General features: G+C 49.8%; 1 long non-coding RNA gene across 1 annotated transcript; it reads left to right on the top strand.

Moving 5' to 3' along the window:
• Positions 1-13,430: 13,430 nt before the first annotated feature.
• LOC129381074 (uncharacterized) lies at positions 13,431-15,164 on the top strand. The gene is made up of 2 exons (XR_008609301.2): positions 13,431-14,154; positions 14,243-15,164. It is a non-coding gene; the product is annotated as an uncharacterized lncRNA (long non-coding RNA).
• The last annotated feature ends 12,519 nt before the right edge of the window (positions 15,165-27,683 follow it).

Below are 27,683 nucleotides of genomic sequence, written 5' to 3'. Positions count from 1 at the left end.
GCCAATGGGAGAGTCCGCTCAGGTGACGCCATTTTCGGCCAATCGGCGAGCCCGCTCGGGTGACGTCATTTTCGGCCAATGGTAGGCGCCCGTGCGATGGAGTCGCACCCGGCGAAGAGAGTCGCTGCTCGTGTGTTTGTCCGAGGCTTTCTTCTCCCTGCGGTCTTGCCTTGCTGACTTGCAAGGCGCCGTCACGATAGGCGAATGGGGGGGGGGGGGGGGGGGGGGCGACGCCGCCAGGTTTTCACGGCGCATTACAGCCGTCTTGCTTCGGGACCCACCACAGTGCCAGGACCCACCACTTTACCCGCCACAGTGCCAGGCTCTCGCTTCACTTTCGGGAAGAGTCAAGCAGTGAATAGCTCCACCGGCTGCACACGAAGTGGGGTCCGCCAACTTGTTTGCACGTGCTGTGCCTCAGGAATGTGGTATCCGTGTTTCTGCGCTCCTTAATTAGCTGTGGTGCGATTCGATGAGGTCTGGGGAAATCGAAGTAGGCTCAGGAAACGGCCCCGTATCTCACAATCCATACAGGGCAAGCGAAGCCTTATCGCGTTTTGCCTTTAGAGAGAGAAGTCATCGCCGAGCAGGTCGAAGAAATTTTACGGAAAGGATTCATCCAGGAATCATGTGGCCCCTGGGCTGCTGCTGTGATCCTAGTCAAGAAAAAAAAACTCATGGAGGTTCTGCGTGGACTATCGCCGCCTAAACACCGTCGCAAAGAAAGACGTGTACCCCCTACCACAAATAGACAACGCCGTCGACTGCCTCCACTCCGCGTCGTATTTCTCTTCTGTTGATTTACGGTCAGCATATCAGCAAATTTCAAAGCACCCCTCGGACTAGAAGACTGCCTTTGTGACGTACACCTGACGGTCTCTTGAGTTCAATGTTATGCCCTTTGCTCTATGCAACGTTCCAGCGACATTCCAGCGATTTATGGATACCAATTGGTCCGCGGACTCAAATAAAAAGTTTGCATGTGCTGTTTATAGGCAACGTCATTATCTACGGCCGGACATTTCATGAGCACAATCAGTGCCTGTCTGTCGTTCTTGACTGTATCCAGCTAGCTGGCCTTATTTTAAACTCGAAGAAATCTCATTTCGGTGAGCGTGAAGCCCTCGTACTAGGCTTCCTGGTCGACAAAGACCTTACGACCAGACCCTGAAAAGATAGCAGCGGTTCGCGACTTCCAACAGCCACACACGGTGAAAGATCTGCGAAGTTTTTTGGGCCTTAGCTCATATTTCCGGCGGTTCATAAAGAATTTCGCACAGCTTGCCTCGCCCCTCACGTCTCTCCTTCACAAAGGCACCCTATGCTTGGACTGCTGACTGCGAGTATGCGTTTGAGAGGATGTGGATGCATAAGCATTGCGCAAGGATGTGGGATCGTTCCCTACCTGTCCCAAGTTGTTTTTTCATTCACTTTCATTTCCATTAATTTATCGTTTCTTTATTTCATTTATTAAGCACAAGTAATTTCCCCTATGTTGTCCTTGGCGTCGGCGTTTGTTGGCTTCTTATGATATCGCTTGTATAGAGTAGCAGCAGCATGTGCCCCTTGCCAAAAGCCCACATCTCTCTATGGAGTCGTTTGATATTGCTGTGACCTTTATCTTCTTTCTAGGCTACCACTAAAACCATTCCCTTGCATTTGAAATTCAAATTTTGTGCACTGACCTGTATAGCTACACCTCGCACACTAAGTGATACCACCTCTGCAGTTGCTAGGAGTGTTACAAACGAGCACATGAAATCCTGTGATGGGCTCTTGTGCATCATACAAAAGAAAGTTGCATCCTCAATTTGCCAGAATAGGGGGCACTCGCGCTTAAACCACCTAGAACCTAGAGCCGACCTACAGTAACTCTAAGCCAACCACTGCACCTTTTCTCTCAATAAATTTCGGGTTTGTTCGATTCAGCCAAGTTTCTCTGCACCTACTCACGGTGCACTGCACCTAGACCCTCGATTCCCCGAGGTGCAGCAGTGCATCCTGCACCCCCGTACTCGATTGAACGGGGTGCAAGGCAAGGTGCCGCCGCGGTGCACTGCACCCTTGAACCTGGCAGCGAGTGGGTGCAGGCCGGCACCCCCTGCACCTTTTCGTTTGTGGTGCCGTGCACCTTTTTCTGAATCGAACAAACCTTTGCTCTCTTAGCATATTTAAGGGAGCAATGGTCAAAAAGCACCTTCAGAAATTTATGCAGTTTTGAGGACTTTGGGGCCGTGCTATTTCCCACGCATTGAAAATTACATCGGCAAAATATTCATGTCGGTGAGTGCTTTAAAAAACTTATCTTGCTGGTCAGTGTCACCTGAGCAGCACCTGTGAAAACAAATAGTTTCCAACCTGTCCTGGCACACCAAAGAATAAGACTTGTGCTGTATACGTTGGGAAGCCTCACCACCTTTTCAACTCTCCGAAAGACATGCATGGCTTCAAAAAAGCCATGCATCCAGCGGCCAATAAGAGGGCTAGGGTATAAGCTTGAACTGGAAGTACTCCATGCCACTTTATGAATTTGTGGAAGAACTAGGTGTGCCCTTGACACTTGTGCATCCCTTGTTCGAGCCCATCATCGTAGAGTGCCACATTTTTCTTCGATGCTTTTAGTGCGGGATCTTCGGACACTGCTTACTACAATAGCAACTGCTAGCGTTTCCCGAGCTCTAAACGCCACGTGTTACAGTGCCAAACGAATTAGACGCCAAACTGCGATCGTTCTGCAAAATTCGAGCAAGAACAGTGCAGCGGTGAGCGCAAAACCTTTTTTCAATCACGTGCATGAATCGGAGAGATATTTTTAATGCGGGCCTGGGCATGGAGGTCCAGGTCACGGTGGCCATGGAAAAGGAAACTCCATGACGGTGGCCCAGGGCCTCCTTTACTAGATGCCCGCCGCGTCGCTCGCTTTCCCATTGTAGCGGCGGTTCCCTTAGTTCAGCATAAATTCCGTGAGGCGACGCTAGTTGCCTTTTTAACTTCCGGCGGCGGCAGCGGCGGCCGAATGCTTTCGCCGTTCACAGCGCCGATATGAGTGGGCGTCTTAGCGAGCGTTCTCGCGGGCCTCCGAGATCCTGACAGATCCATGGTAATCTCAGAGGACGCAGCACGTGATCTCAGTTGCAGGCGTTCGCCATGAGAGGCGCTCGTTGCCTTTTTGAGGTAAAGCCCCTCAATTTTTCAAAAGTAGCGCCATTCTTAGATCTTTCCGCCACCCCGCTCACCCTGGCGCGTCCTCCTCCACCACCGCTGTCGCCCCAGCCTCCTCCGCTCCCCCATCGGCCAATCTGTGTCACGTGGAAGCGGGCGCCGCGCTTTTGTATATTTTTTTCTTTCCAGCGCGGAGCAGGCGCCGCGCTTTTGTATATTTTTTCTTTCCAGCACGCGCCGACCTCCATTGTTGGGCCTGCGCGACGAAACTACGGCAGGCGGACTGACGGAGTGCGTTCGCGTAATAGAATGTGCAGGGCCGAGAACTTAATTGCGATGCCATGCTGCTGCGCCTTCGGTTGCCGCGACAGACACAGCGAGGGCAAAAAGCTTCTTGCTTTGCCGTCCGGCGGGCGCAACGCAAAAAGAAGTGTGGATTCGCAGGATCGGGCGGGCTGACTTCGAGGAAGTGGCAATGAACGCACGGCTTAGTGAAGTAAGGGCCACGGCTACTCACAACCTCTTATTTTGAGCCTAGTTCACGCCTTCCGCTTCGAAAAAGTGGGTGTTCATGCTCTGCGTGCTTTTTTAGCGCGTTGTTAGACTTTCCTTTTTCGAATGTGCTCTCTTTGTTTCATGTAGTATCGTCTTGCGGTGAAATGCACGCATCTGCAGCTGGCCTGTGACATAAAAGCGACTTTATTCAGGGTGTGTTTTGAGCTCCACCAGAACTTAGCACATTCTCGACGCTATTGCAAGGCTCACTATGACTTACGATGCAGTCTTTTAGCTTCGAATGTACGCCCGCATGTATCGATTTGGTTTGTGGTGATTGTTTTTAACGTTCCGAAGCGACTAAAGCTAGGATGGAGGTCGTAGTGGATGGCTCCGGATAACTTGATCTAGCTCGCCTGGGGATGTTTAACGTGCACTTTGATCGTAGAGTCGTACATGGGCCGGCAAATTCCTCGTTCGCGTGTCATAATACTCGCGCGCTAGCGCTGCTTTAGAAGTTGGCGCCTCGGCGCGATTGTATTTCTTCAATAAATTTTATTTACTAGTGTAACAACTTGTCATTATTTCGTATTATTGACGGCGCCTCCAGGGCACCAAATCGGCAATGGGAACACCAAAGCTAGAACCAGCGATGGATGGGGCTCGCCGAAGCCTGTGAATGCCAAGGGGGTATAAGATCGCGGACAGCCAATTTTGTATGCGAACACTCCCTGCGACGCCTGCATTAGTGTAATGTTACGTGCTCTTCAGAGACCTCCGTTAGCCATTACATATGTGCCCTCCTGGAGCAGTACTTGTAAAAAAAAAAAAGAATACATCGTCACGATTACCAAAGCACCCCGCAATGAAAAAACGGCCCTGTTGCCAGGCATTGCTTACCGCACACAGCCGGAATCTCTCACGCGCCGACCGAACAAAAGTGTCCTGCAGGTACGTGAATGAACCTACGAAACCACGTACACATACTTTCACGCTGTCAACACCTGAAACTTTGGTAATTACGCGCGTGTTTGAGTACACAGCGTACTTGCGTCGTGTTTCAGCAACACGAACTCTCAACGTCGCGCGCTTTACGCCTTAAATACGCCTTGAATAATGGTCATTTTCTCTATTTCCTCCGCAATTCTAACACGAAATTCTAAAGGCCAGTTACCGACTGACGAAGAAAGATCTCGATTGAAAAAACTGCTCCGCAGGGCTCGAACGAACTTTTCTGCGGATTTCCTCGCGTAGCGTGTTAGCCGTCGTCTGCTACGGCAGGCCCACCACCGGCGGCGCCACCGTCGAGGCCGCGCCGAGCGGAGGAGGAGGGAAGCGAATGGCGCTACTTTGGGAGATTGAGGGGCTTTATTTTGAGGCTGTATTTGAAGAAAAAAAGAGCATGAAAGAGACCCAAGGGGGAAAGGAGCTAGTGCTTACAAATTTAAAGTGGAAGAAAGCGGAAGAGAAAATTCCTAAGCGCACAGCCACAGGGCTAGACGAGGTTCCCGTTAGGCTGATAAATGAACTGGGACCAAAAAGTAAGGAAGCTCTCGTGAAAGCAGTTGAAAAAACTTTAAAAGATAGACGAATACCAGACAGTTGGCGACAAAGTAGAATGAATTTAATTTATAAAGGTAAGGGGGAGAAAGACAGAATTCACTCGTATAGACCGTTGACCATTACATCGGTAATATACAGGCTAGCAATGCAGGCAATCAAATTAAAGCTTCAAGCATGGGCAGAAAATAATGGCATTTTGGGAGAGCTTCAGAATGGCTTTAGAATAGGTAGGCGTTTGGATGATAACTTGTTTGTTCTTACTCAGTGTATTCAAATATCAAAAGCAGAAAGCAGACCGTTGTATGTGGCCTTTTTGGACATTACAGGAGCATACGACAACGTAGACCGCAGCATTTTGTGGGATATTCTGGAAGGGGAAGGCTTAGGTAACGATTGTTTAGAGCTTTTGAGAGGGATTTACCTAGAAAATACCGTTTGCGTTGAATGGGAAGGGATGAGGAGCGCGGAGAAAGTTTATATCAACAAGGGACTGAGGCAGGGATATGGTGCCACCATAGCAGGGGTGCCCTTTATCCCCGCTGCTGTTTATGATGTACATGGTGAGGATGGAGAGGGCGCTAGAAGGAAGTAATATCGGGTTTAATCTCTCATACAAACAGGCAGGTACAGTAATAGAGCAGCAACTCCCAGGTTTATTTTATGCGGACGACATTGTGTTGCTCGCTAACAAGCAAAGTGATTTGCAACGCCTGGCTAATATCTGTGGACAGGAAGGCAACAATTTAGGTTTGAAATTTAGTGTTAGAAAATCAGGTGTTATTGTATTCAATGAAAACAGTGAACAGACAGTGGAGATACAGGGCCAAGAAATACCTCGGGTAACAGAATATAAATACCTTGGTATATGGATAAACGAAGGCAACGGATATATGGAAACACAGGAAAAAAACCATAACAGTCAAGGGGAAGAGAAATGCAGCCATAATGAAGCACAGAGCGCTATGGGGATACAATAGGTACGAGGTCCTCCGAGGTATGTGGAAAGGGGTAATGGTTCCAGGACTTACTTTTGGAAATGCGGTTGTTTGCTTTAAATCAGGGGTACAATCAGGACTCGACGGGAACCAAAGGTCGGTGGGTCGCCTCGCATTGGGCGCTCACGGGAAGACTACAAATGCAGCAGTGCAGGGGGATATGGGCTGGACAAGTTTTGAAGTGAGGGAAGCTCGCAGTAAAATTGAGTATGAAGAACGGCTGAGGAATATGGAAGAAAGTGAATGGGCTGGGAGAGTGTTCAGGTATCTGTACAGGCAAAACATTGATTCACAGTGGAGGAAAAGAACTAGGAAGCTTACCAGCAAGTATGCGGCCTGTGGGGTGGGCAACACAGCAACAAAGAAGGTCAAGCGGAAAGAAACCTGCCATGAGTAACTACTTAAAGGGACACTAAAGGTTACCAGAAAGTCAAGTTAAAGTGGTAGAGCAATGTTCTAGAACGTTTAAGGCGTCAATATAATCGCGAACAGAGCTTTAGTAACCGAGAAATTGAGGTAAATGCATGACACGATTTGAGACCCCCCAGCGACATTCCGGTACTAGCCCGATGACGAAAGCACTCCTCATAATTTGTGTTACTAATACTCAACTACTCGTATTAAAAAATATCATTTCATTCGATTATAAGACGGAAGAAAATGCTACTTGTCTAGGTCTATTCGATTCTAAGAAAAAATAACATTTTAACGTTACCCTTCAGTAGCATGGGTGGTCGAAAGGTTTCGTTTTCGCTGGACTGTGCGCGCTCGACTCTGCGCCGCGCACGCTTTGGAGTTTCAGTAGTTTCGTTATCGCGTCGTGCTGTGCGGGTTCTGCTGGCTCGCGAAACTTTCATTTGGAACAAGCAGCGAGAATGCCACGTCCATGTGATGTCGTGGGAAGCCCTTGTTGCTTTCCCGCTCCGGAGAGCCGGTGTCGAGGCCGCCGTCGTAGTACGCAACGACGCCGGCAGCGCGAGCCCTCAGCAGCAGGTCGCGCTCGTCAGTGCTCAAATCGCTGAAGTTGAGCCCAGCATCGCGAGCCAATCTGTCGTTGTCAGGGTCCATTGCGACGAGCGTCGAAGTTTGCGTTATAGAATGAAGTACCAGCTTATGGTCGCGCGTTTCTCCTTCCGCTAGCCACCATACTCCCGCTTTCGCTCTGCTGTCGGCTCTGTCTTGGCTCTGTTTCTGGCCGCGCGTTTGCGTTTTGCGCAGAAAAGCCGTAGCGCCGCCTGCGGACGCCGTTCTACTCACCGATGGCGCAACGTCACTATTAGCGTCCTCGATCACCCGCACCGGTGCGCACCGGGGCGCCTTGGTGCGCACTTTCATCCTCGATCAACCGCACCGGTGCGCACCGACCATCCTCGATCACCGGAAGCGCACCGTGCTGGAGCGGTTTTCTGTTGCCCCGTCTCGCACCGAGAAAATCGGCGGTGCGCCGGGGTGCAATCCCAGCAAGCAATGCGGGACGCGCGCGCGCACTGCCGACTGCAGAGCGCGGACGCTCTGGCCCGATAGCTGCGGTTGCAACGGAGTTCAAGGAGTTAGCTAATGGAGATGTCGGCAATGAGAAAGGAAGCGCTGCTAGTTGCCGCAATCGATGAGCTTTTTGCAAGTTCGTTTGACAGCGAAGACGACATGCTGATCGACCTCGTCCAAAAACAATGTGGTGAAGAGCGGCCGAAAGTGGACAGGTTCGTTGAACGGGTCGTCAGGAACGGGTCGTCAGGATTAATGATAAAATGTATTGGTGTTTGCTTGCAGCCAGGTATGTCGGAGCACGCAGTTTGTCAAGGTTCGAGCGCTTGCCGCAGATGCTCAGCACCTGCAAACAACAAAATGTGCGCGTGCGCGTTTTCGCGCACGTCTTGCGCGCCAGGGGCAAAGTAGCGCTGCATGCAAGCACCCTGCAATGGGTGCAGTTTTGTCCTCGATGTTGACCCTCCGCAGTGCGCCACCACGGCGGTGCAAGGCGCACCATTCTGGTTTCGGGGCAACCCCGGGGCAAGGTGATCGAGGACGCTATATGAGACCATGATGTCAGCTAGTACTCCTCGATCGGAGGGCGGGCAATTTGAACTGCGCTAGAGGTACGCGGACGCTTCAGAACGCATTTTCTCTTAAAATAAGTCTCTCCTTGGCACGAAACAAGCGTTTCGAGGTTTCTGGGATGGTATTTCAACAGTCCACGTTGACTTAATAGCAACCTTTAGTGTCCCTATAAGAGGAAAAAACGAAATCAGGAAAGAAACCATTTATGATAACTCAAAGGGAAGCTCATTACTTTTCGAAGCGAGATCGGGATGCCTTAGAACACGCACCTATAAAGCGAGATATAAAAAGGAAGAAGAAGCATGTGCTTGCTGCGGTAAAGCTAGGGAAACGACGGAGCATATTTTATTAGAATGTGAAGACGTCTACCCAGCGGTCGATTTAGGCACCACTGCTGGCCTCCTTGAAGCCCTTGGGTTCAGCGGGAGCAGTGGTAAAGCAAACAGGTCCGCAATATACATTAGTAAGAGGAGATTGGTGGAAGAAAAGTAGGGAAACCACAAAAGACGGAGACGTACAAAAGCACAGTTCGCAATAGGGGATCAGAAAATTTAGACGTGGTAGTTCATAGTGTTTTTTTTTTCTTTTTTCTTTTTTCATTAGTTAACCTAGGTAGGATATTAGGCAGCATGGTAGCAAGGGCTTGGTGGCGCAACCCACCGCCCCGTTCCAAAGGGGACGCTCATAACATCCATCCAGGCTAGGTGGCGCGCGTCGCCGCCGCCCGATTCAAAGGGTTGAGCTATAGTAGGGTCCCTAGAAATACTTGCTAGTCTGACGTCCGCCGGCTGCGGCGGGGGCTGCTGCTGAATGATCGCCGCGGTGGCGCTGCGAGCAATCGGCACTAGGGTGCCTCGATGCGCGCGCCCCCCTCCGCGGCGGAGGGGGGCGCGCGCATCGAGGCACCCTAATCGGCACGCCATGCCAGCCGCGGCGTCTGCTCTAGACGCGCGCGTCTCGCCCCGCGAAACAAATTCACTGCGCGTGTTGATTTGCCTTGCGCATGCGATTGTGCTGTTTTTTTTCTTTGATTTTAGCTTAGTCGTGGTTTTTCAATGTGCACTTCAGTTATTGGCGTAGCGGCGCAAACGATATTTTTATTGCGAAAAATTTTGGGCGCGTACCCCAGAGTCGAAGGTGAAACGAACCCGCTTATTTTTACATCATATTCTTCTTTCTGAATACTGCTGCCCATCCACGTATTATAATACCGCCTTCTCAAGAATTTACATAACAATTCCTTGCACCAAAAACATTACCCAGGATTCTGAACCCTACGACCGTGTGTGCGCGCAACAGTGCGCTATTGACAGCGCCGTTTTCATTCATGCTATTGATCCGATCTCAACTTCTACGGACTATAAATGAAGTTAGAAGGCAGACTGAGCACTGGAAACTTCTAGATGCACGCACAATTAAAACATGTAAGATGAGAACCTGAGCCCTGTAAATCACGTGCTTTAGGCAAACTGCTTCGCATTCCTTAGTGCTTAGGCAACCGTGTTACAGAAATAATGAACACAAGCATGCATTCTAAGTAGTTCCTTCGAATCACGTGCTTGGTAAAATAGGCTTATTAGCCCATGCTATGTAGGTAACACGTACTGTCAGGGTAAAGATACCAAAGGCTCTGACTCCCGGCGATTGCTTCTGCTCGCACAAGTTTCTATCCTTCCTCTTCCGGGGCAGAGGTTTCGAGATATACTTTGGGGCGTCAGGAAACAGTGTAGGAACAGCATCATTCGCGAGTTGCGGCACATCCCGGGGAATTTCCACTTCCTTGCCCTGAATCACTGTCTTTAAAACTTCGCTCAATAAAACACGGTTCGAAGTGTCGCTCGCAAACGACACTAGCTTCGTCGAGCACTCTGTCGCCGCGCTTGATGTTGCGCTCCCACTGTCGCCTCTTTTCTGCGTCATTTGGTGTCCTGAAGAGAGAGCATTCCACCTTGCAGGAACGGTAGCCGCTCTTGCATCCCGGCACGAAACACGTGCTGTCGCGCTTGTCACGTTGCCTAGACATGACGCGATCGCAGATCTATGAGCGCACGCACACCAACACACACGCAAGTTAGCGTTCACGTATTTGGAAAAAAACGACAGTATTCTGGGCTTGCGACCAAAAAGCAGCGTGCAACACTTCCGCAGCCACGGCAGGCACCGCACGACTATGGTGGCTAGAGGGGGGTAGTGTGACGGGCGGGAGCGGAGGGGTGCACAAATTTGTGATGAAAGATGGCGGCCCCAGTAGATGGCGCTGGCTGCGTGACAGGTGCCAGCGGCGCTGGCCGGTTTCGCATTGGGCCGCATGTTTTTACTTTCACCTTGTTTCCAATAATTGCACGCCGCGTCCGTGTTAACAGAACATGAACTAGTCATTTCGTTAGTTCGTTGAGAAGCATGCGTTTGAAATTTGAAATGGTGCTACTTAACATAAACTAAAACCCCAATGTTTCTGATAGACGCAACTGGCAAGCGGCGTTTAGTTTATAATTAAATGTTTCTCAGCATTGACCAGATTTCACATCTTTCGCCAACTTCATGTGAATTAATCCATTTACGTGAGCGCACAGTCGAACTGTGTCTTGAGTGTTTGTTCACGGGCTTTGTTTGGAGTGTAAACTGCTTCATATTTTCTCTTATAAGAAGCAATGGTTCGCGTGTTTATTTTTCGCTCTCGAAGGTGGTGTTCAGTGTTGAAATAATTTAAATTTAATTTTCTCTTTTCCTTGGAGAGCTTATATTTTTAGAGTAGAAATGGCAATGCTGTAGTCAGGGCTCTGTTGCACCGAACATTTTCATTCATTATTTTTTTGTTTCACTCCCGTTCCGTCGCTTTCGTGAAAATTGATTCTGCAGCAGTTTTCTCAAGTATTTGCAAGGAATGCAGGGGCCGTTACTTTCACATACGTAAGTGCACTTGATGGAAAGGTAACACCCAGCAAACGATATATATCTTCCTTGCTCCTCTGGTTTCACGCCGCGCCAGCCTCCACACAATACAAGTCCACGTGTGCTGTCGAGCACTGACTGCGCTTCCTCCGGCGAAGAAACAGCGCACTGTGAGCGCAATTGGCCCCTGAGGAATAGAGAGCAACACAACGATTCCGGTTGGTTGTTTTCTGACTTGAATTTCACTAAATTCGGCACCAAGATGTGGTCAACCTGCTGGCCCTCGAGCTCACTGGCTCCGAAAAACTCTCTGTAACGTTCACTTGGAAACGTTACCTTATTCCATGTTGCATCAGGTAGGCAGACACGCACGCTCAAGTTGCACGGCATGCTGTTTATCTGAGGCAATGATATCTGGTATATCTGGCCCCTAGCGTAGCTGCGTGTGCGCTACGGTGTTTTCTTGCTGGGCGTCTTGCCTGTTGATTGCGTTCAGCTTTTGCCGCTTTGCAGCAGGTCCAAGCTGCTCGCATATATTTCTCTCTTTCCTTTTCATCGGTGCTTTCTTCGTGAAATACTTAGGTGCCTCAGGGAACACAGTGGGCACGGCGTCTTCTTTTAGACGCGGACGACCGCGCGGCAATTCCACAACCTCACCGTTGACTGTGTGCCGGTAGGTCCTTTCGACGAATCTTTCGTCGAAGTGCCGGTCACAAACCACGCTGTCGTTGGTGAGCTCTTTTTCAGCCCGTTTAATATTTCAGGCCCACTGCTCCCTCCGCAAGACATCAGTTGGGGCTTTAAACACAGAAAGCTTTTGCGAGCAAGATCGATACCCGCCTTTGCATCCAGGTATAAAGCACGTGCTTGAGCGGCTTGACGGCAGGGTTCATTACATCCAACAGTCTGAATCTGAAGAGTCCATTCCTCGTGTGGCAACGCGACGAATCAACACTGCAGACAATTTTCACAGACGACGACAGAGGCGACAGCGAAGCGTCAACGCAGCCGGCGAAGTCTTGTCAGTGTCCGGCCGTCGCAAGCGTGGCACCTTTGAACACAGCAGTGCCCCTAGCGGTGGCTAAATTTTCACCGCGTTCCGCGCGCTCCTCCTCCATGGCGCGGATGTGGCGCCCGTCACACTACCCCCCTCTAGCCACCATAGCACGACCGTCCCTTTGGGCACAACGCTCCGATTGTGTGCAGCGCCCCCTGCGCATTCATCCGAGGCGCAGCCAACCGGTTCCGTGGGGAGCTCCGCGCGAACGGCAGACTAGCAAGTATTTCTAGGGACCCTAGCTATAGTGTACTAGAATGATGTATTCTAGTACACTATAGGTTGAGCCATGGGGCGCTATTCTGGACATAGAGTTTCTCACTACATTACCTAGAGGGAAATCTGGCGCTGCTGCACTGTGGTATGCATGGGAATGCCGGTATATTGTGGATTCGGATTGGCATCGTTCTCGTAGAGACAGGACACCTTGAAGACGCGCTTGGCAAGTACCGTTCCGTCTGTCACAATGATTCATTTTCTACTAGAACAGCACGTGAAAAGCTGTTTTAGCTTTATTATTACGCGAAAACATGTTTTGTTTAACTATGAGAACTTGTTATTGTGTGTACGACTACATGTTACGTAGAAAGTATCAGCGGGCCGCTAAAGTTGGAGGACAGACGACATGGTTCGCGCTCGCTTTGAAACATTTGGTCGTCTGTTCTTGCTTTTCTTCGCTTGGTCATGCATCGTGGGTGAGTAAAGATGTAATATGCGTGAATGGAAACATTTTATGAAGATTTTTCTTTGAGAACGCGTTATTTGCGTAGCCATATCCACGTTTTAGACGAAGCCTCTTACAACACCAGCCAACACGAGCCTCGCAGACACATACCGTCATTCCCATGACGGCACGGTGCCCCCTTAAGAAACTCCCATAGACGGTGGCGCCAGATTGCCCTCTAGGTGTTATAGTGAGAAACTCTATGATTCTGGACATTCCGACATTTTCTTCGGTGCGTGACGTAGGCGCGACGCAAACAAAATGGCGCTGGTGGCCCAGTTTTGCTTACGTAACGTGACGCCAACTTGACGTTTCGCCTAAGAAACTGAAATGGAGGCACTGAATGTAGCGTTATCGGTAAAGTAAAACAGTTTTCCTCCGCAGTAAAAATAAAGCAGCTATCTCAAAGCGTATGATTATTCCGTCAAAAACGCTTCTCGCTTCCGTCGTCTGCTTCAATAGCTAGAATGCGTGTCGCCAGAAAATGGAATGAGTTATCGCATGTTGGCGCCAACGCGCTTGTTTTCTTGCTTGAGACAACATACGCGACCTACCAGTGGTGATGCGCGCACGTCCTAGGCCACGTTATCGCTATCTCGTGAAACGCAAGTGACTCAGCCCGACTCGGCTGGCTGAGAAACGGCCGAGCATCACCGATAGCGTTGCGCGCGCCAGAGATATCCACTAGCGCGACGCAAGCGCCGGCGCTGCCATCTCTTGTTCATTTCGCTGGTTACTCGCACCGCGGGTATGGTGGCTAGAAAGGGGAGGTGTGATGACCGCGGCGCCCTTCCCATAGAGAGGGGTGATACCATTGTGCGTGACTGCCGCTAGGGCAATACAGAGCGCTGCCGCCCGGGGCGCCGTCAGCATTTCCGCGGAGACGGCGGAGAGAAGGCAACGAGTACGGCTAGACAGCGCTTGGGCGCCGGATTTTCACGGTTTGTTTTGCTGCAGATTGTTGCCTGTGCTGCTTATTTATGACTGCTGTGGGCTGACGAAGATGCCTTCAACTTCAAAGAAAAAAACTCAGAGATGTTGCTTCGTGCCAGGGTGCGATTCCGGTTACAAATCTTGTTCAAAAAGAGTGTTCCTTTTCCGTGCGCCTACTTGCCAAGACTGTTTTTGAAGTGGGCGCGTGCCATTCCAAGGGCCGACAAACCGCTGCAGGAAAATTCAGCTGCTTGCGCAAATCACTTTGACGCAAGGTAACTAGTTCTAGCATGTCAACGTATGTACAGCCGGCCAAATCATTAGCTAGCTCATCTAAATGCTGTTTCTTTTTCTCCTTTCCAGCGCGCTACGACGGAGCGAACTTGCGATACAGTCGACGGTAACTCATGCTCACAAAGCTCGTGAAGGTAGTATAGTCATTTGTTAAGTGCTGGCGCACAGCAAGTTACCTTACTGCTTTTAAAACACGTGGTACAAACACAAACAATGCTCTACAGCTGAAGTACGAGTAAGAGGCACTCCTGGAAAATGAGAAGCAGGATGATGTATTCCCCATGGAGGCTGCTGAAGTGGCAGTGGACCATGCGGACTATTGAAAAACGAAGCGATGCTCGCTTGGTGTACTACATTGCAGGCCACATGGCCAGGAAGCGTGTTCTCTCAACTAGCTGTGCAGTATGCAGGGATGCCTGCCTTGTGCCGAGAGACTGTGTCCCAAAAGAACTCCCAGCTGATGCCTCCAAAGAGTGGGACTTGGGTGGGCTTCTCTACCCGTCGGAGTCACTGCATCGTCTGATTCAAGCTCTTGCAATCAGGCTAACGTATGAATTTAGCAGAACGCGTCTGCATTCTAAAGCTGCTTTCAGCATGCTCGAGAAAGTGAGCACAAATGTGCCACAAATTGGTTGTGGGGAACATTGCCTGGAACTTACAAAATCAGTGGTCAGGTTTTTCTGCCTTACCAGAATCCAGTTTCTTTTGAAGAGCCTCAACCAGGAAATGAATGAGAAAAAAGGCAAAAGAACAAAGCCTTGCGTGATGTGAAACAAGCAGCAGAATTGGTGAAGTACAATCTGCTTTATGCAATAAAGCTTGCTTGTCCGTAAACATGTTGCTTTTGTTTATCTAGTTTTTGAATTGCAGTGAGAATGAAATGGCTCCAGGACATTGCACTACAAGGTATGTCATGATTTAATGCTGATTTGGCAAGTGTAAACCAACTTAAACGCTTTCGTACGTAATAACGCCCACAACTAAAAGAAAATACTTGTGGCAAGAATAAACATCCCGGGTGAGCCTAGCAGTTATCGCATTGACCTCGGAGGAAAAAAAAAACGATTGCACATAACTCGTGCAAAGAGCATTATACGATAGATAAGCTCCCCGCTGATTTAGTGGCTTTATTATGGAATTTCAAAAATGCCTGCTCGCTTTCTGCCAGCAGGAAACTCGGCTGTGTTACCCCGTAGTCGAAAACAGCATGATAACCGTAGCGCAATACAATCTTTGCGATGTCTAAAGGAGTGCAGTATCAGCTAAAATTTCTAAAAATCAGTCAAATGCGTTTCTACTACAGCATTCTCTCTGCACACGCAGAGGGTAGCCGCGTGCGCTGACGGCGCCCCTGACGGCAGCGCCGCCCTGCGGTATTCACGCGAACGGGGGCCAGTTTTTCATGGCCGGTCATCACACCTCCCCTTCTAGACACCATACCGCGGGAGGAAACTTCAAGGCGCCGCCTTGCGTACATTTCCTTTTATAAATTAGAAAGAGACCGTTGTCATAACTTTTGATTGTGCGAAAAGGCATTAATCTTGATTACAATACAAATGCAGCAGTGAAAAGTGGACAACATTGCCGAAAGTTTGCTATGTTCAACCAATATTATTTCGTATAAACGCGTTCTTTTAAAAAATGATGGCCCCAAACACAAATGCCAACACTACCCGAGCGCGATGCAAATACTATGAGCACGCGTTATGAACAAAAGATTTTCGTGGCGCCAAACGGCGGGGAAAATGTGGCGATACGCATTCCTCTCGGCTGTCATTGTATATGGCTGCTCATTAGCATAATTCGCGCGGTTCGTCGCAGCAAAAATTATGGCGGAAAATCTCAGCAATGGCGGCCCAGCGCAACGTCACGCATCGTCAAAATGACGTTTACGAAACAGCCCTTCCTGTGACGCTCCTCACGAGATATTCCTTCAGCCAATAAGCAAGCTGGCATGGCGCATATCTTGGATCGCCACCACATATTCGCGCAATTGCAGATGCATTGCACTGGCTTCTGCACGCTACCGCTCACATTCTTTTTGAAGCGCTAACATCACAATATATCTGCCAAGGACCAAAAAAATGTATTAGTCCATAAAATTTGCAGCTCCACGTCACGTTTCGTCATCTTGATGAAAACGCAAAGTGACATTTCGCAAAACTTCTGTTTCCCGGAACAAATTTCAAGGCACGTGAGCTCGCGACAGCCAATCAGAGAGTCAACATTGCGGATAATGGCGGCCGTGCAGCCGCCATGCGTGTCGAGAATAGCACCCATGGTTGAGCTTCAATCATCCATCCACCCAGTGTTAGATACGGGACCTTTTTCTGAGCCCCCTTCGAATTCCCCAGACCACATCGAATCGGACCACAGCTAATTGAGAAGCGCAGAAGCACGGATGCCACATTCCAGAGGCGCGCACGGGCAAACAAGTTGAAGGCCCCCACTTCGTACGCCGCCGGTTGGGCTATTCAATGCTTGACTCTTCCAGAAAGCGAAGGGATAGCCCGGCACTGTTCCAGGTAACGTGAGTCCCGAAGCAAGACGGCTGTGATGTACCGGGAAGGCCTGGCAGCGTCGCCCCGGCCGCCTTTGAAGAGGGCCCTCGGACAATTGGGGCCCAAGCGTCGTCCCCGCTCTCTCGTTGTGACGACGCATTGCAAGTCAGCAAGGCAAGACCGCAGGGAGCCGCCGGGTGTGACACCATCGCACGGGCGCCTTCCATTGGCTGAAAATGGCGTCATCTGAGCGGGCTCTCCCATTGGCCGAACATGACGCGTCTTCCAGACATCGAAGGGCTTAAAAGAGATACCGGGAGCAGCAAGAAGGCATTCTGGAGCATTCCTAGAGCATTCCTGGATTCATCTCTCTCGAACTTCTTGCGACGGGCCGCAGCGTCCGAGTTGCTGCCGGCCCGTAATGACTGTAAGACTGTTAATTGACTCTCACTGTAAATAATGTAAAATAAACCTCCCAAGTGTTTTCATCGCAAAGTCCGTCCTCAACTCCTACAACTGGTGCCAGCGGTGGGATTTCCGCCAACCCCTACAACTGGTTGCTAGCGGTGGGATCGCCCCCAAATGCAACAGCTGGTGGCAGCGCTACGGATCAACCTTCGTCGAGAGAAATCCAGAGGAACCCGGAACAGAGAAAAAGGGCCTTCGTCCAAAGGAGTCGCGAGGAACCGGGAAGAGCGAAGAAGAGAGAGCCTTCGTCGAAAGAGGTCCTAAGAAGCTGGGAGTAGCGAAGAAGAGCGTGTCTTCGACCCAGGGATTCCTGAGAAACCAGGAACAGCGGACCAATGAACCGGATGGCAGGGTGCTGCAACCGTAAGTGAGCGCGTGGTTTTTTTTTTCCTTTTGATTCGCCAGACTTCAAATGTTGTGTGTTCATTTTGATAGTTCTGGGATTCGGGAATTTGATGCATTGTGTGTTTGCACAAATTAATTAAGGAAAACAGTTCTAACCACCAGTCGGGGCAGCTGCCATGGATCTTAGAAGGTTGACGAGGTTAGACTTGCTGTTGGTGTGCGACGATTTGGGAGTTGAGGTGGACGAACAGATGAAAACGCCAGCTATCATAAAGGCGATTAAAGATAGTGGCAATGATGATGAAAGCATTGAGCTTGCTTGGGAAGTGATACAGGAACCACGGGAGCGTGAGCGTCGTGAACGTAGGAGTGAGCGTAAGCGTGAAGAACGCGAGAATGAACGGAAGCGTGAGCTTCAAGAACTTACTCTTACGTGTGAGCGTCACGAACGTGAGTATCAGGAACGTAAGCGTGAGCGTGAGCAAAAGTATGAGAGAGCGAAGGCAGCATTGTTAAATGAGATACAGTATTGTGATAAGTTAATGGCACAGAGACAACGCCTGTCTGAAAATGCTGTAGGCAGTACAGAGCACAAGAATGAGGAAGTGTCTAGCGGATTTTCGCCAAAATCCGACGAGAAGAGTAGTGCCTGTGAGATTGGCTGCACATCAATAGGTGAAGGGAAAAAGCTAGCTGCTAACGATGCCTTACTGGCAACAGAGGCCGTTAAAGGCCACAGTGAGAGCGACGAGGTGCTGTGCCAACAGATGACTGTAGAGACAGCTAGGCCAGCTGCGAACAAATTGGCACAGTTACCGCGCGTATGCGTCGCTTGTAATGTTAGCGAGGTTGCTAGCGAAGAAAAGGGTACTGTTGACCCGGCAGACGCGAGCACCCATGTCAGGTCAGATCTGCGTGCCGAAGTGATGTGCGAGCTGGACGATGCAGTTGAGAATAGTTCTCGGGGTGGCGAGCTTCGTAGCTCACGAGAGAACAACTGCATTGTTCAGGGATTGGTGCGGCTCTCCGCCAGTCTAGGTAGCCATGAGAGGGATGATTTAGTTAAAGATCATTCAGACTGTGCGGGTAAGAGACCGATCCGGGCCGACGAGATGTGTAACGGCCAGCACGAGGCGCGAGATGGCGGCATGGAAGAGAGTTCGAGGAAAAAGCGCCGCAGAGAGAAGCGCCCTAAAGATCGGAATGCGGTGACAATGTAGCGCCGCCAAAGACGGCGAGAGACCCAAAAGGGCAGGGCGCGAGGAAAAAGGCGCGGTCGTCACTGACGATGTTGACGCATCCAAAACGTTCGAGCCACCGGTCAAAGGGGGACCGCGAAGCATGTTCTGCACGGACGCGGACAAAGGGCACGGGGCAGTTAAATTCCTCGTCGTTCCGTCGTTCTCTTCGAAGCTCAGCGTGCAGTACGAAGAAGCGCAAGGTGGCAAGCGAGACCAGGTGGGGAGTAGCGACGCGGTCAATCGAGTTCGTGTTGAAAGCGGGGCGCCAGGACGCAAATTGGCAGGGGACTTTAACGTCTTGGGGGAGCTGATAGTGAGTCAGCCCTTTTGTCGTTCCTCCGTAGCCAGAGTAGCTTTCGGACCGCGACCACCTCGAGTACGGCTCAAAAGTGAGTCAGTCGAAAACGTTTGGAACGGGAGGCAAACAGAGCTTCCGTAGAAGTAAAACGTTCTGTTTGGTTTTATTTTTTGAGCACTCGAATAATTTTCGCGATTTAAGTTTCTTTCAATATGTAAAGTTTGAGCTTTGTTTATGTTTTGTTTGAGAAGCTCGAGATTTGAAAGACGCGTTTTTTTGTAAACATGTAGTATCGCGAGGTGTTAATTAATAAGTAGATAGGCTTTTTTTTGTGTGTGTGAGTAACCTGTGTGTGAAGGTTATCGGTGAGGGGCCTATCATAACGCGCGTGTGTTTTAGTTAACCTTCTTTTTTTTATAAGCGCTTTTTTATTTTCTAAGGTTAACCGCGTAGGTTTTCAGTGAGTGCATGATTTGCACTGAGAAGCATTCTTAGTTCCATTAGCGCGTGTCTTGTGTGGACGGAAGCAAGCAGATTTATGACTGGGTTGCTCGTGTGTGTTGAGGGCAGCCGTATTCTGACTTCTTTAGTGAGCGTGCGTGGAACGAGTAATTAGGAGACGCATTTTTTAAAGAGGGTTTTGCGGAGTGCGTGGGTTACGCAAATTAAGTTCTGGTTTAAGGTACGTGTCCTGTATGGACTAGAGAAAGACACGTGAGTAGGCGTAATAAAAAGTTTGCCTACGACGCAAGTACGCGTTCTGTTTAGTGACCACAAGGCTAGCGCGCTTGTGATTACGTACTTGTGATGTTGACCAGACTGTTCAGTGGCACCAATACGTGCAATAAGTACGCCACTGCGTTAGGGTTGGAAACATGCTGTTCGAGTAGTTAGGCCACTTAAGTTATGTTCGGCTGTTTTCACTGTTTGTTTGCAACGGCGACGACCCATTGTTTTGCTACAGCAATAGCACTCTGGTCTTGTCGGCATTCGGGGAGAAATGGATAGCGGTTTAGAGAGGTGGTTGGAACTGCTTTGTCAAAATTGGGGAAATAAAAGATCAGGGTTCATTTTGACTCAGTAATAGCCTGGCGAGTCAGGGGTGAAGAGCCTGCGCTTACACGTGGTGCAGCGCTGTGTTGTTTTGTTTGTTTGACGTATGTTCTCCAGGGCCCAGGATCCCGAAGTTAGTCAAACGAGGCTCGACACCAGTACCCTGCAGCTTCTTTCAGCGTTCCTCATGGCCAGCGAATTGAGTTCACCGGCCATTCAGAACTTCCGGGGCGAGGACGAGCTGTTAGATACGGGACCTTTTTCTGAGCCCCCTTCGAGTTCCCCAGACCACATCGAATCGCACCACAGCTAATTGAGAAGCGTAGAAGCACGGATGCCACATTCCAGAGGCGCGCACGGGCAAACAAGTTGAAGGCCCCCACTTCGTACGCCGCCGGTTGGGCTATTCAATGCTTGACTCTTCCAGAAAGCGAAGGGATAGCCCGGCACTGTTCCAGGTAACGTGAGTCCCAAAGCAAGACGGCTGTGATGTACCGGGAAGGCCTGGCAGCGTCGCCCCGGCCGCCTTTGAAGAGCGCCCTCGGACAATTGGGGCCCAAGCGTCGTCCCCGTTCTCTCGTTGTGACGACGCATTGCAAGTCAGCAAGGCAAGACCGCAGGGAGCCGCCGGGTGTGACACCATCGCACGGGCGCCTTCCATTGGCTGAAAATGGAGTCATCTGAGCGGGCTCTCCCATTGGCCGAACATGACGCGTCTTCCAGACATCGAAGGGCTTAAAAGAGAGACCGGGAGCAGCAAGAAGGCATTCTGGAGCATTCTTAGAGCATTCCTGGATTCATCTCTCTCGAACTTCTTGCGACGGGCCGCAGCGTCCGAGTTGCTGCCGGCCCGTAATGATTGTAAGACTGTTAATTGACTCTCACTGTAAATAATGTAAAATAAACCTCCCGAGTGTTTTCATCCCGAAGTCCTGTCCTCAACTCCTACACCAGGAGACGAGAAAAGCGAGAGGCCACGGAACCGAGTTTACCGGACAACGCGGCAGGCATCTAGTAAAGGAGGCTAAAGGAGGCATTGCCCTGGGCAATGCCCAGGGGAAGGCTAGGCCAATGCGACGCTTATGCAAGTATATGTAAATATACTGCAATACAATATACTTTCTCATAGCGTCCTCGATCACCTTGCCCCGGGGTTTCCCTGAAAACAGAATGGTGCGCTTTGCACCGCGGAGGGTCAACATCGAGGACAAAACTGCACCCCGTGCAGGTTGCTTGCAGGCAGCGCTACTTTGCCCCTGGCGCACAAAACGTGCGCGAACACGCGCGCGCGCACATTTTATTGCTTACAGGCGCTGAGCATCCGCGGCAAGCGCTCGAACCTTGTCAAACTGCGTGCTCCGACATACCTGGTTGCAAGCAAACACCAATGGATTTTATAATTAATCCTGACGACCCGTTCAACGAACCTGTCCACTTTCGGCTGCTATATTCACCACGTTGTTATTGGACGAGGTCGATCAGCATGTCGTCTTCGATCTCAGACGAACTTGACAAAAGCTCATCGATTGCGGCAGCTAGCAGCGCTTACTTTCTCATTGCCGACATCTCCACTAGCTAACTCCGTCAACTCCGTTGCAACCGCAGCTATCGGGCCAGAGCGTCCGCGATTCTGGGGCCGAATCTTATAACGGTTCGGAATACGAACCGTTCGCTTCGCCGCTTACGTCACTAGATGTGCCACTCCCAAGCCGGCGGTGGAAGAAGGGGAGGACGCGACCAATAGATGAGAGGGTGCCACCTCTGAAGTGTACGTCATTATATGACGAGCTAATCGAGGAATTGCAGAATGTTTCTGCTTGCTAAATAAATGTAACATATAAATTAAATATTATACGCCAAGTTCTGAAGTATAAACGTGTGGTGCCGGGCGTTTACGCAATGCAGAAGTAATTTATTAATGTCATTCTTTTTTTATTCTCAGCCGACAGGCGGTATCGCAAGCGTAAATGAGTTGGCAGAGCGCAGCGCTATGTCGTCTGCTACCAGGGGCGCTATTCTGGACACGCATGGCGGCTGCCATAGAGTTTCTCACTACATTACCTAGAGGGAAATCTGGCGCTGCTGCGCTGTGGTATGCATGGGAATGCCGGTATATTGTGGATTCGGATTGGCATCGTTCTCGTAGAGACAGGACACCTTGAAGACGCGCTTGGTAAGTATCGTTCCGTCTGTCACAATCATTCATTTTCTACTAGAACAGCACGTGAAAAGCTGTGTTAGCTTTATTATTAGACGAAAACATGTTTTGTTTAACTATGAGAACTTGTTATTGCGTGTACGATTATATGTTACGTAAAAAGTATCAGCGGGCTGCTAAAGTTGGAGGACAGACGACAAGGTTCGCGCTCGCTTTGAAACAGTTGGTCGTCTGTTCTTGATTTTCTTCGCTTGGTCATGCATACTGGGTGAGTAAAGATGTAATATGCGTGAATGGAAACATTTTATGAAGATTTTACTTTGAAAACGCGTTATTTGCGTAGCCATATCCACGTTTTAGACCAAGCCTCTTACAACACCAGCCAACACGAGCCTCGCAGACACATATACCGTCATTCCCATGACGGCACGGTGCCCCCTTAAGAAACTCCCATAGACGGTGGCGCCAGATTACCCTCTAGGTGTTATAGTGAGAAACTCTATGGCGGCTGCACGGCCGCCATTATCCGCCATGTTTACTCTCTGATTGGCTGTCGAGAGGTCACGTGTTTTGAAACTTGTGGCGGGAAGCGGAAGTATTGCAACATGCAATTTTGCGTTTTCATCAAGATGACGAAACGTGACGTGGAGCTGCAAATTTTATGGACTAATACATTTTTTTGGTCCTTGGCAGATATATTGTGATGTTAGCGCTTCAAAAAGAATGTGAGCGGTAGTGCGCAGAAGCCAGTGCAATGCATCTGCAATTGCGCGAATATGTGGTGGCGATCCAAGATGTGCGCCATGCCAGCTTGCTGATTGGCTGAAGGAATATCTCGTGAGGAGCGTCACAGGAAGGGCTGTTTCGTAAACGTCATTTTGACGATGCGTGACGTTGCGCTGAGCCGCCATTGCTGAGATTTTCCGCCATAATTTTTGCTGCGACGAGCCGCGCGAATTATGCTAATGAGCAGCCATATGCAATGGCAGCCTAGAGGAATGCGTATCGCCACATTTTCCCCGTCGTTTGGCACCACGAAAATCTTTTGTTCATAACGCGTGCTCATAGTATTTGCATCGCTCTCGGGTGGTGTTGACATTTGTGTTTGGGGCCATCATTTTTTAAAAGAACGCGTTTATACGAAATAATATTGGTTGAACATAGCAACCTTTCGGCAATGTTGTCCACTTTTCACTGCTGCATTTGTATTGTAATCAAGATTAATGCCTTTTTGCACAATCGAAAGTTATGACAATGGCCTCTTTCTAATTTATAAAAAGAAATGTACGCAAGGCGGCGCCTTGAAGTTTCCTCCCTCGGTGCGAGTAACCAGCGAAATGAACAAAAGATGGCAGCGCCGGCGCTTGCGTCGCGCTAGTGGATATCTCTGGCGCGCGCAACCTAAGTTTGTATAGGTGTTCTGTGGCGCAACGCTATCGGTGATACTCGGCCGTTTCTCAGCCAGCCGAGTCGGGCTGAGTCACTTGCGTTTCACGAGATAGCGATAACGTGGCCTAGAACGTGCGCGCATCACCACTGGTAGGTCGCGTATGTTGTCTCAAGCAAGAAAACAAGCGCGTTGGCGCCAACCATGCGATGACTCATTCCATTTTCCGGGGACACGCATCCCAGCTATTGAAGCAGACGACGGAAGCGAGAAGCGTTTTCGACGGAATAATCGTATGCTTTGAGATAGCTGCTTTATTTTTACTGCGGCGGAAAACTGTTTTGCTTTACTGGTAACGCTACATTCAGTGCCATCTTTTCAGTTTCTTAGGCGAAACGTCAAGTTGGCGTCACGTTACGTAGGCAGAACTGGGCCACCAGCGCCATTTTGTTTGCGTCGCGCCTACGTCACGCACCGAAGAAAATGGCGGAATGTCCAGAATAGCGCCCCAGGAGCTCGCACGATGCACGCAACAGGAACGCACTGCCGGCACTTCTCAAGTAGCGAGTGCGACAAAACCGTGAACTGGTTAAAGGGCCGTTTATAGTCCGACGTAACGCCCGCGCGCGCACGCTACGTCACGTCGGCGAAAACGGCGCACCGGCGCAGCCAACGTAACCGGCGGCTTCCGACGCGCCCCGCCCCGACGGGCCCGGCGCCGATATGGCTCCTGAGCCATTCGCGCGTCGGAGTCGGCGGAACTCTCGCACCACAATGCATTGCGCGCGAAGAAAAAAGGCGCCAACACGACTCCGCAGATATTAGTCTCCGCAGACCACGGAGCCGCAGACGGCTTTTGCGGACGGTACGCGACTTGGCGAACGCTCTGCGCATGCTCCGAAGATAGCAGCCGACGGCGCGCGCGTTGAAGTATAGAGGGGATGGCATCTCGGCCGGCGCAGCGCAACCGACGCAGCGTGACTGAACGACGCTCGCCCGCGCGCCGATAACGTCGGACTATAAACGTGCCTTAATTAGGGACACCTTTACTAGCCGACTATATCAACTTTCCATCTTTTTTCGCCCTTCGTCATCGGCTCGGACATGACTCGCTCGCCGCCGCGCTGCCGCTATCCCTGCGATAAGCCCCACGGCGCGTCGCGTGATAAAAGCAATGGAACTTGAAATCGAAGATTACGATACACGGGCCCTGCATTGCCTGCGCGAAGTCAAATCGAAGAGTGTGGTGCTGATGGTGCGCGCTGTGCCGTAAAATTGAGTAACAAAGTGCGGCACTCCCGATCCAGAGAAAAAAAGGCAGCCAAATAAGAGATCTCCACAATATCTTCCCGTCCTGACTGTATAGTTTTATCAGCCGAACGAAGGAAGTGCTGAACCAGCCTAGATTGAACCCTTCTGACTGCTGAACGGCGATCTGCGAGCTATTCACGCTGGCGATAGCACTGAGAATTCGATCTCACCATGCAAATATCTCCTTGGCATTGAAGCTGAGGTCACGGGACAGCTGACCCAGCCCTTCAACCGGCCAACACAGTAATTGCGAGAGCAACTTTGTGGACAGTGTCGGCAGCAGAGATCTAAGTCATTCCGATGAATGCTTCACGTCCGACCGACCTCTGGGAGCTGCAGGCCGGTGGCAATGAACCGCAGCGCGCAATATTCCTTCCTCTGCGTGGAATGGCCACTCGTACGCTTGCACCTGAGTCCCCTCCATTTGATAGCGTAGCCTGCAAAAGGTTTATTTAGAAAGCCAGCAATTAAGGGCGGTGCAACTCATTATCCGTCACTTCGAACGCGTATCGCGCTTCCAGCCGTGGTCGACAGCGAAAGAGGAACGCCAAGCAGACGACGAAGGCAAGTAATAGCCTCCGAAGCAACCAACGCACGCGCGCGCAGTATGCGAAGCCATTTTGCAGAAAGAGAAAAGAAGTTCCGATGCTTCCCAAGAAGAAAACAAAGACAAAAGACAAGCGCACGTGGTGCCATACCTACACAATTTGTCTCACAATCTGAAGACATTTTCCAATAGACATAATATTAATTTGGTTTTCAGTGCCCCGTGTAAGTTGTCCTCGATATGCAATCGCATGAACAAGCGCGAAAGGCACCTGTGCACCACTAATCATAAAACTCGTTTCACTGAGTGCAGGCGCAATGTCATCTATCAAATACCGCTCAGCTGTGGGAAATCTTATATAGGTCAAACGGGACAGTGCTTCAATGAAAGAGCTCGTCAGCAGAGCACTAACCTAAAGAATGACTATGGGAGTCATTTAGCTGGACACTGTAACAAGTGTCAATGCACCCCCATATTTGAAAAGACAAAATTCATAGGGAAAGGAAATAGTAAGAAGGAAAGGGAAATAGTAGAGGCTTTCATATAAGAAAGGAAGGCGATAAATGTGTAAGCACTCCCTCTCTTGCCTTGTCGGGAAAAGAAATCACATTTTTCGAAGAAAGATTAAAATGTTGATTTGCAGATGTTTTTTTGCGACTGATGTGCGCATGCCTATGCTGAAGAAGGTATAAATGTCCGGTGAATTTCAAAGAAACTTCCAGTTGGCAGTCAGCGCTTGTCTGTGGTATTTGTTTCCTTGTGTCCTCGTCTTTTTCGCGCTGTTTCACCTCAGTTCTATCTATGAAATAATCGATTTTTTTCAAAGTAAAACGCGTAAGAAAATTCGTAAAGTACGACTTACACTCAACCTACAGACATGGTAGCGTCGAACTGTAATTTGAATATACGAGAAAACATGTTTGTTACGCGGAACCTCGAACACGTACCCCTTTTCCAGCTGCCGTTCGACGTCTTATAGGGGGGCGATGGTTTGGGCTAGTTGGTTTACCATGAGACTGAGTGGTGCAGCTCGAAGCAGGACAGGGGACACAGGAAAAAAACGAGGACATGCGGTTACTGCCAAACAGGAGCGGCGCGCCCCGCTCAGTTCCATGCAGCACCATCCGGATGGCACTCGCCTCTCTGCAGCAGCGGCAGCGCCTGCCGTGCGAGTGGAAAAAAAAAAAAAAAAATACAGAAAGCCTGCCTTCGTGCATATTGTTCGCCTCCAGCGTTCGCAGGTAAACATTATGGTTGCATACGCTGCACTTGCCGGGAAGCGTGAGAAGCAGTCAGGGATCTTTGAATGCTATCACATTCCACTCTTAAATCTTAATATTAAAGAGCTGAGAAGCAATTTTCATGGTACCTATATTTTAATGCAATGGAAAGTTGACCAGTCAGAGTGTGTAATCAAGAAGTGATAACGCGGAAAACGCCGTGGAACATTATTTATCAGAATTTTTTTATATGCAGTGAAGATGTAGTCTTTCACTGGCAACGTGCTCAAAGCCATGCTCAAAGCGGTGGTAGGTGAGCGCGATAATGATTATACGCCGGCATTATGGGTCGAGGCAGACGACAGTGCGGCCGTAATTGTGACAAAGTATTTTGTCTAGCAATTCGACGTTCCTGCGATTCATGTTTGCCGAAGTGTTAAGTACTTTTGCGGTAATTGTTACGTGTTTTCATTGTTTCCGGCCCAAGTGCTTTGGTATTTAAACGTCAAAGCGAAACCAGTCGGATTGAAAACGAAACGACGATTTTACGCGTGATACGCAGTTCAGCGTGTTGCTGTAGCCCTGCGTGCGCTTTTGAGTTCCGAAGCATAGAATAAAGTGCAAGTGTCTAATATTATAGCAACTGCAATTTTAAGCAATAATTATGTTGTACTTAATAACAGCCGACTTACAATATTCTCATGGACTACATCGGAAGTACCAAGATTTTATTGTCAGCTGTTGTACGAACTCTATGATTGTCAGGCCTCGCCACTTACTGGCCTTTGATATTTTCTTTGCCAGTTTAAAATTATAATCCTTACTTCAATCCCGAACAGCGTGCCTGTTTCTATCACCATAAATCATGATCAGTTCATTTCCATCAACGTCTCACAACACTTTCTGGCCAGTTGTCCTCCAAGCCTCCTCCAAGTTTTTTGTTTGTGCTTCCACCGACATTCATTTCGATAGGTTCTCCCT

This window comes from Dermacentor andersoni, chromosome 1 (assembly GCF_023375885.2).
Source record: "Dermacentor andersoni chromosome 1, qqDerAnde1_hic_scaffold, whole genome shotgun sequence".
Lineage (NCBI taxonomy): Eukaryota > Metazoa > Arthropoda > Arachnida > Ixodida > Ixodidae > Dermacentor > Dermacentor andersoni.
This window is presented reverse-complemented; position numbering and strand designations above follow the sequence as displayed.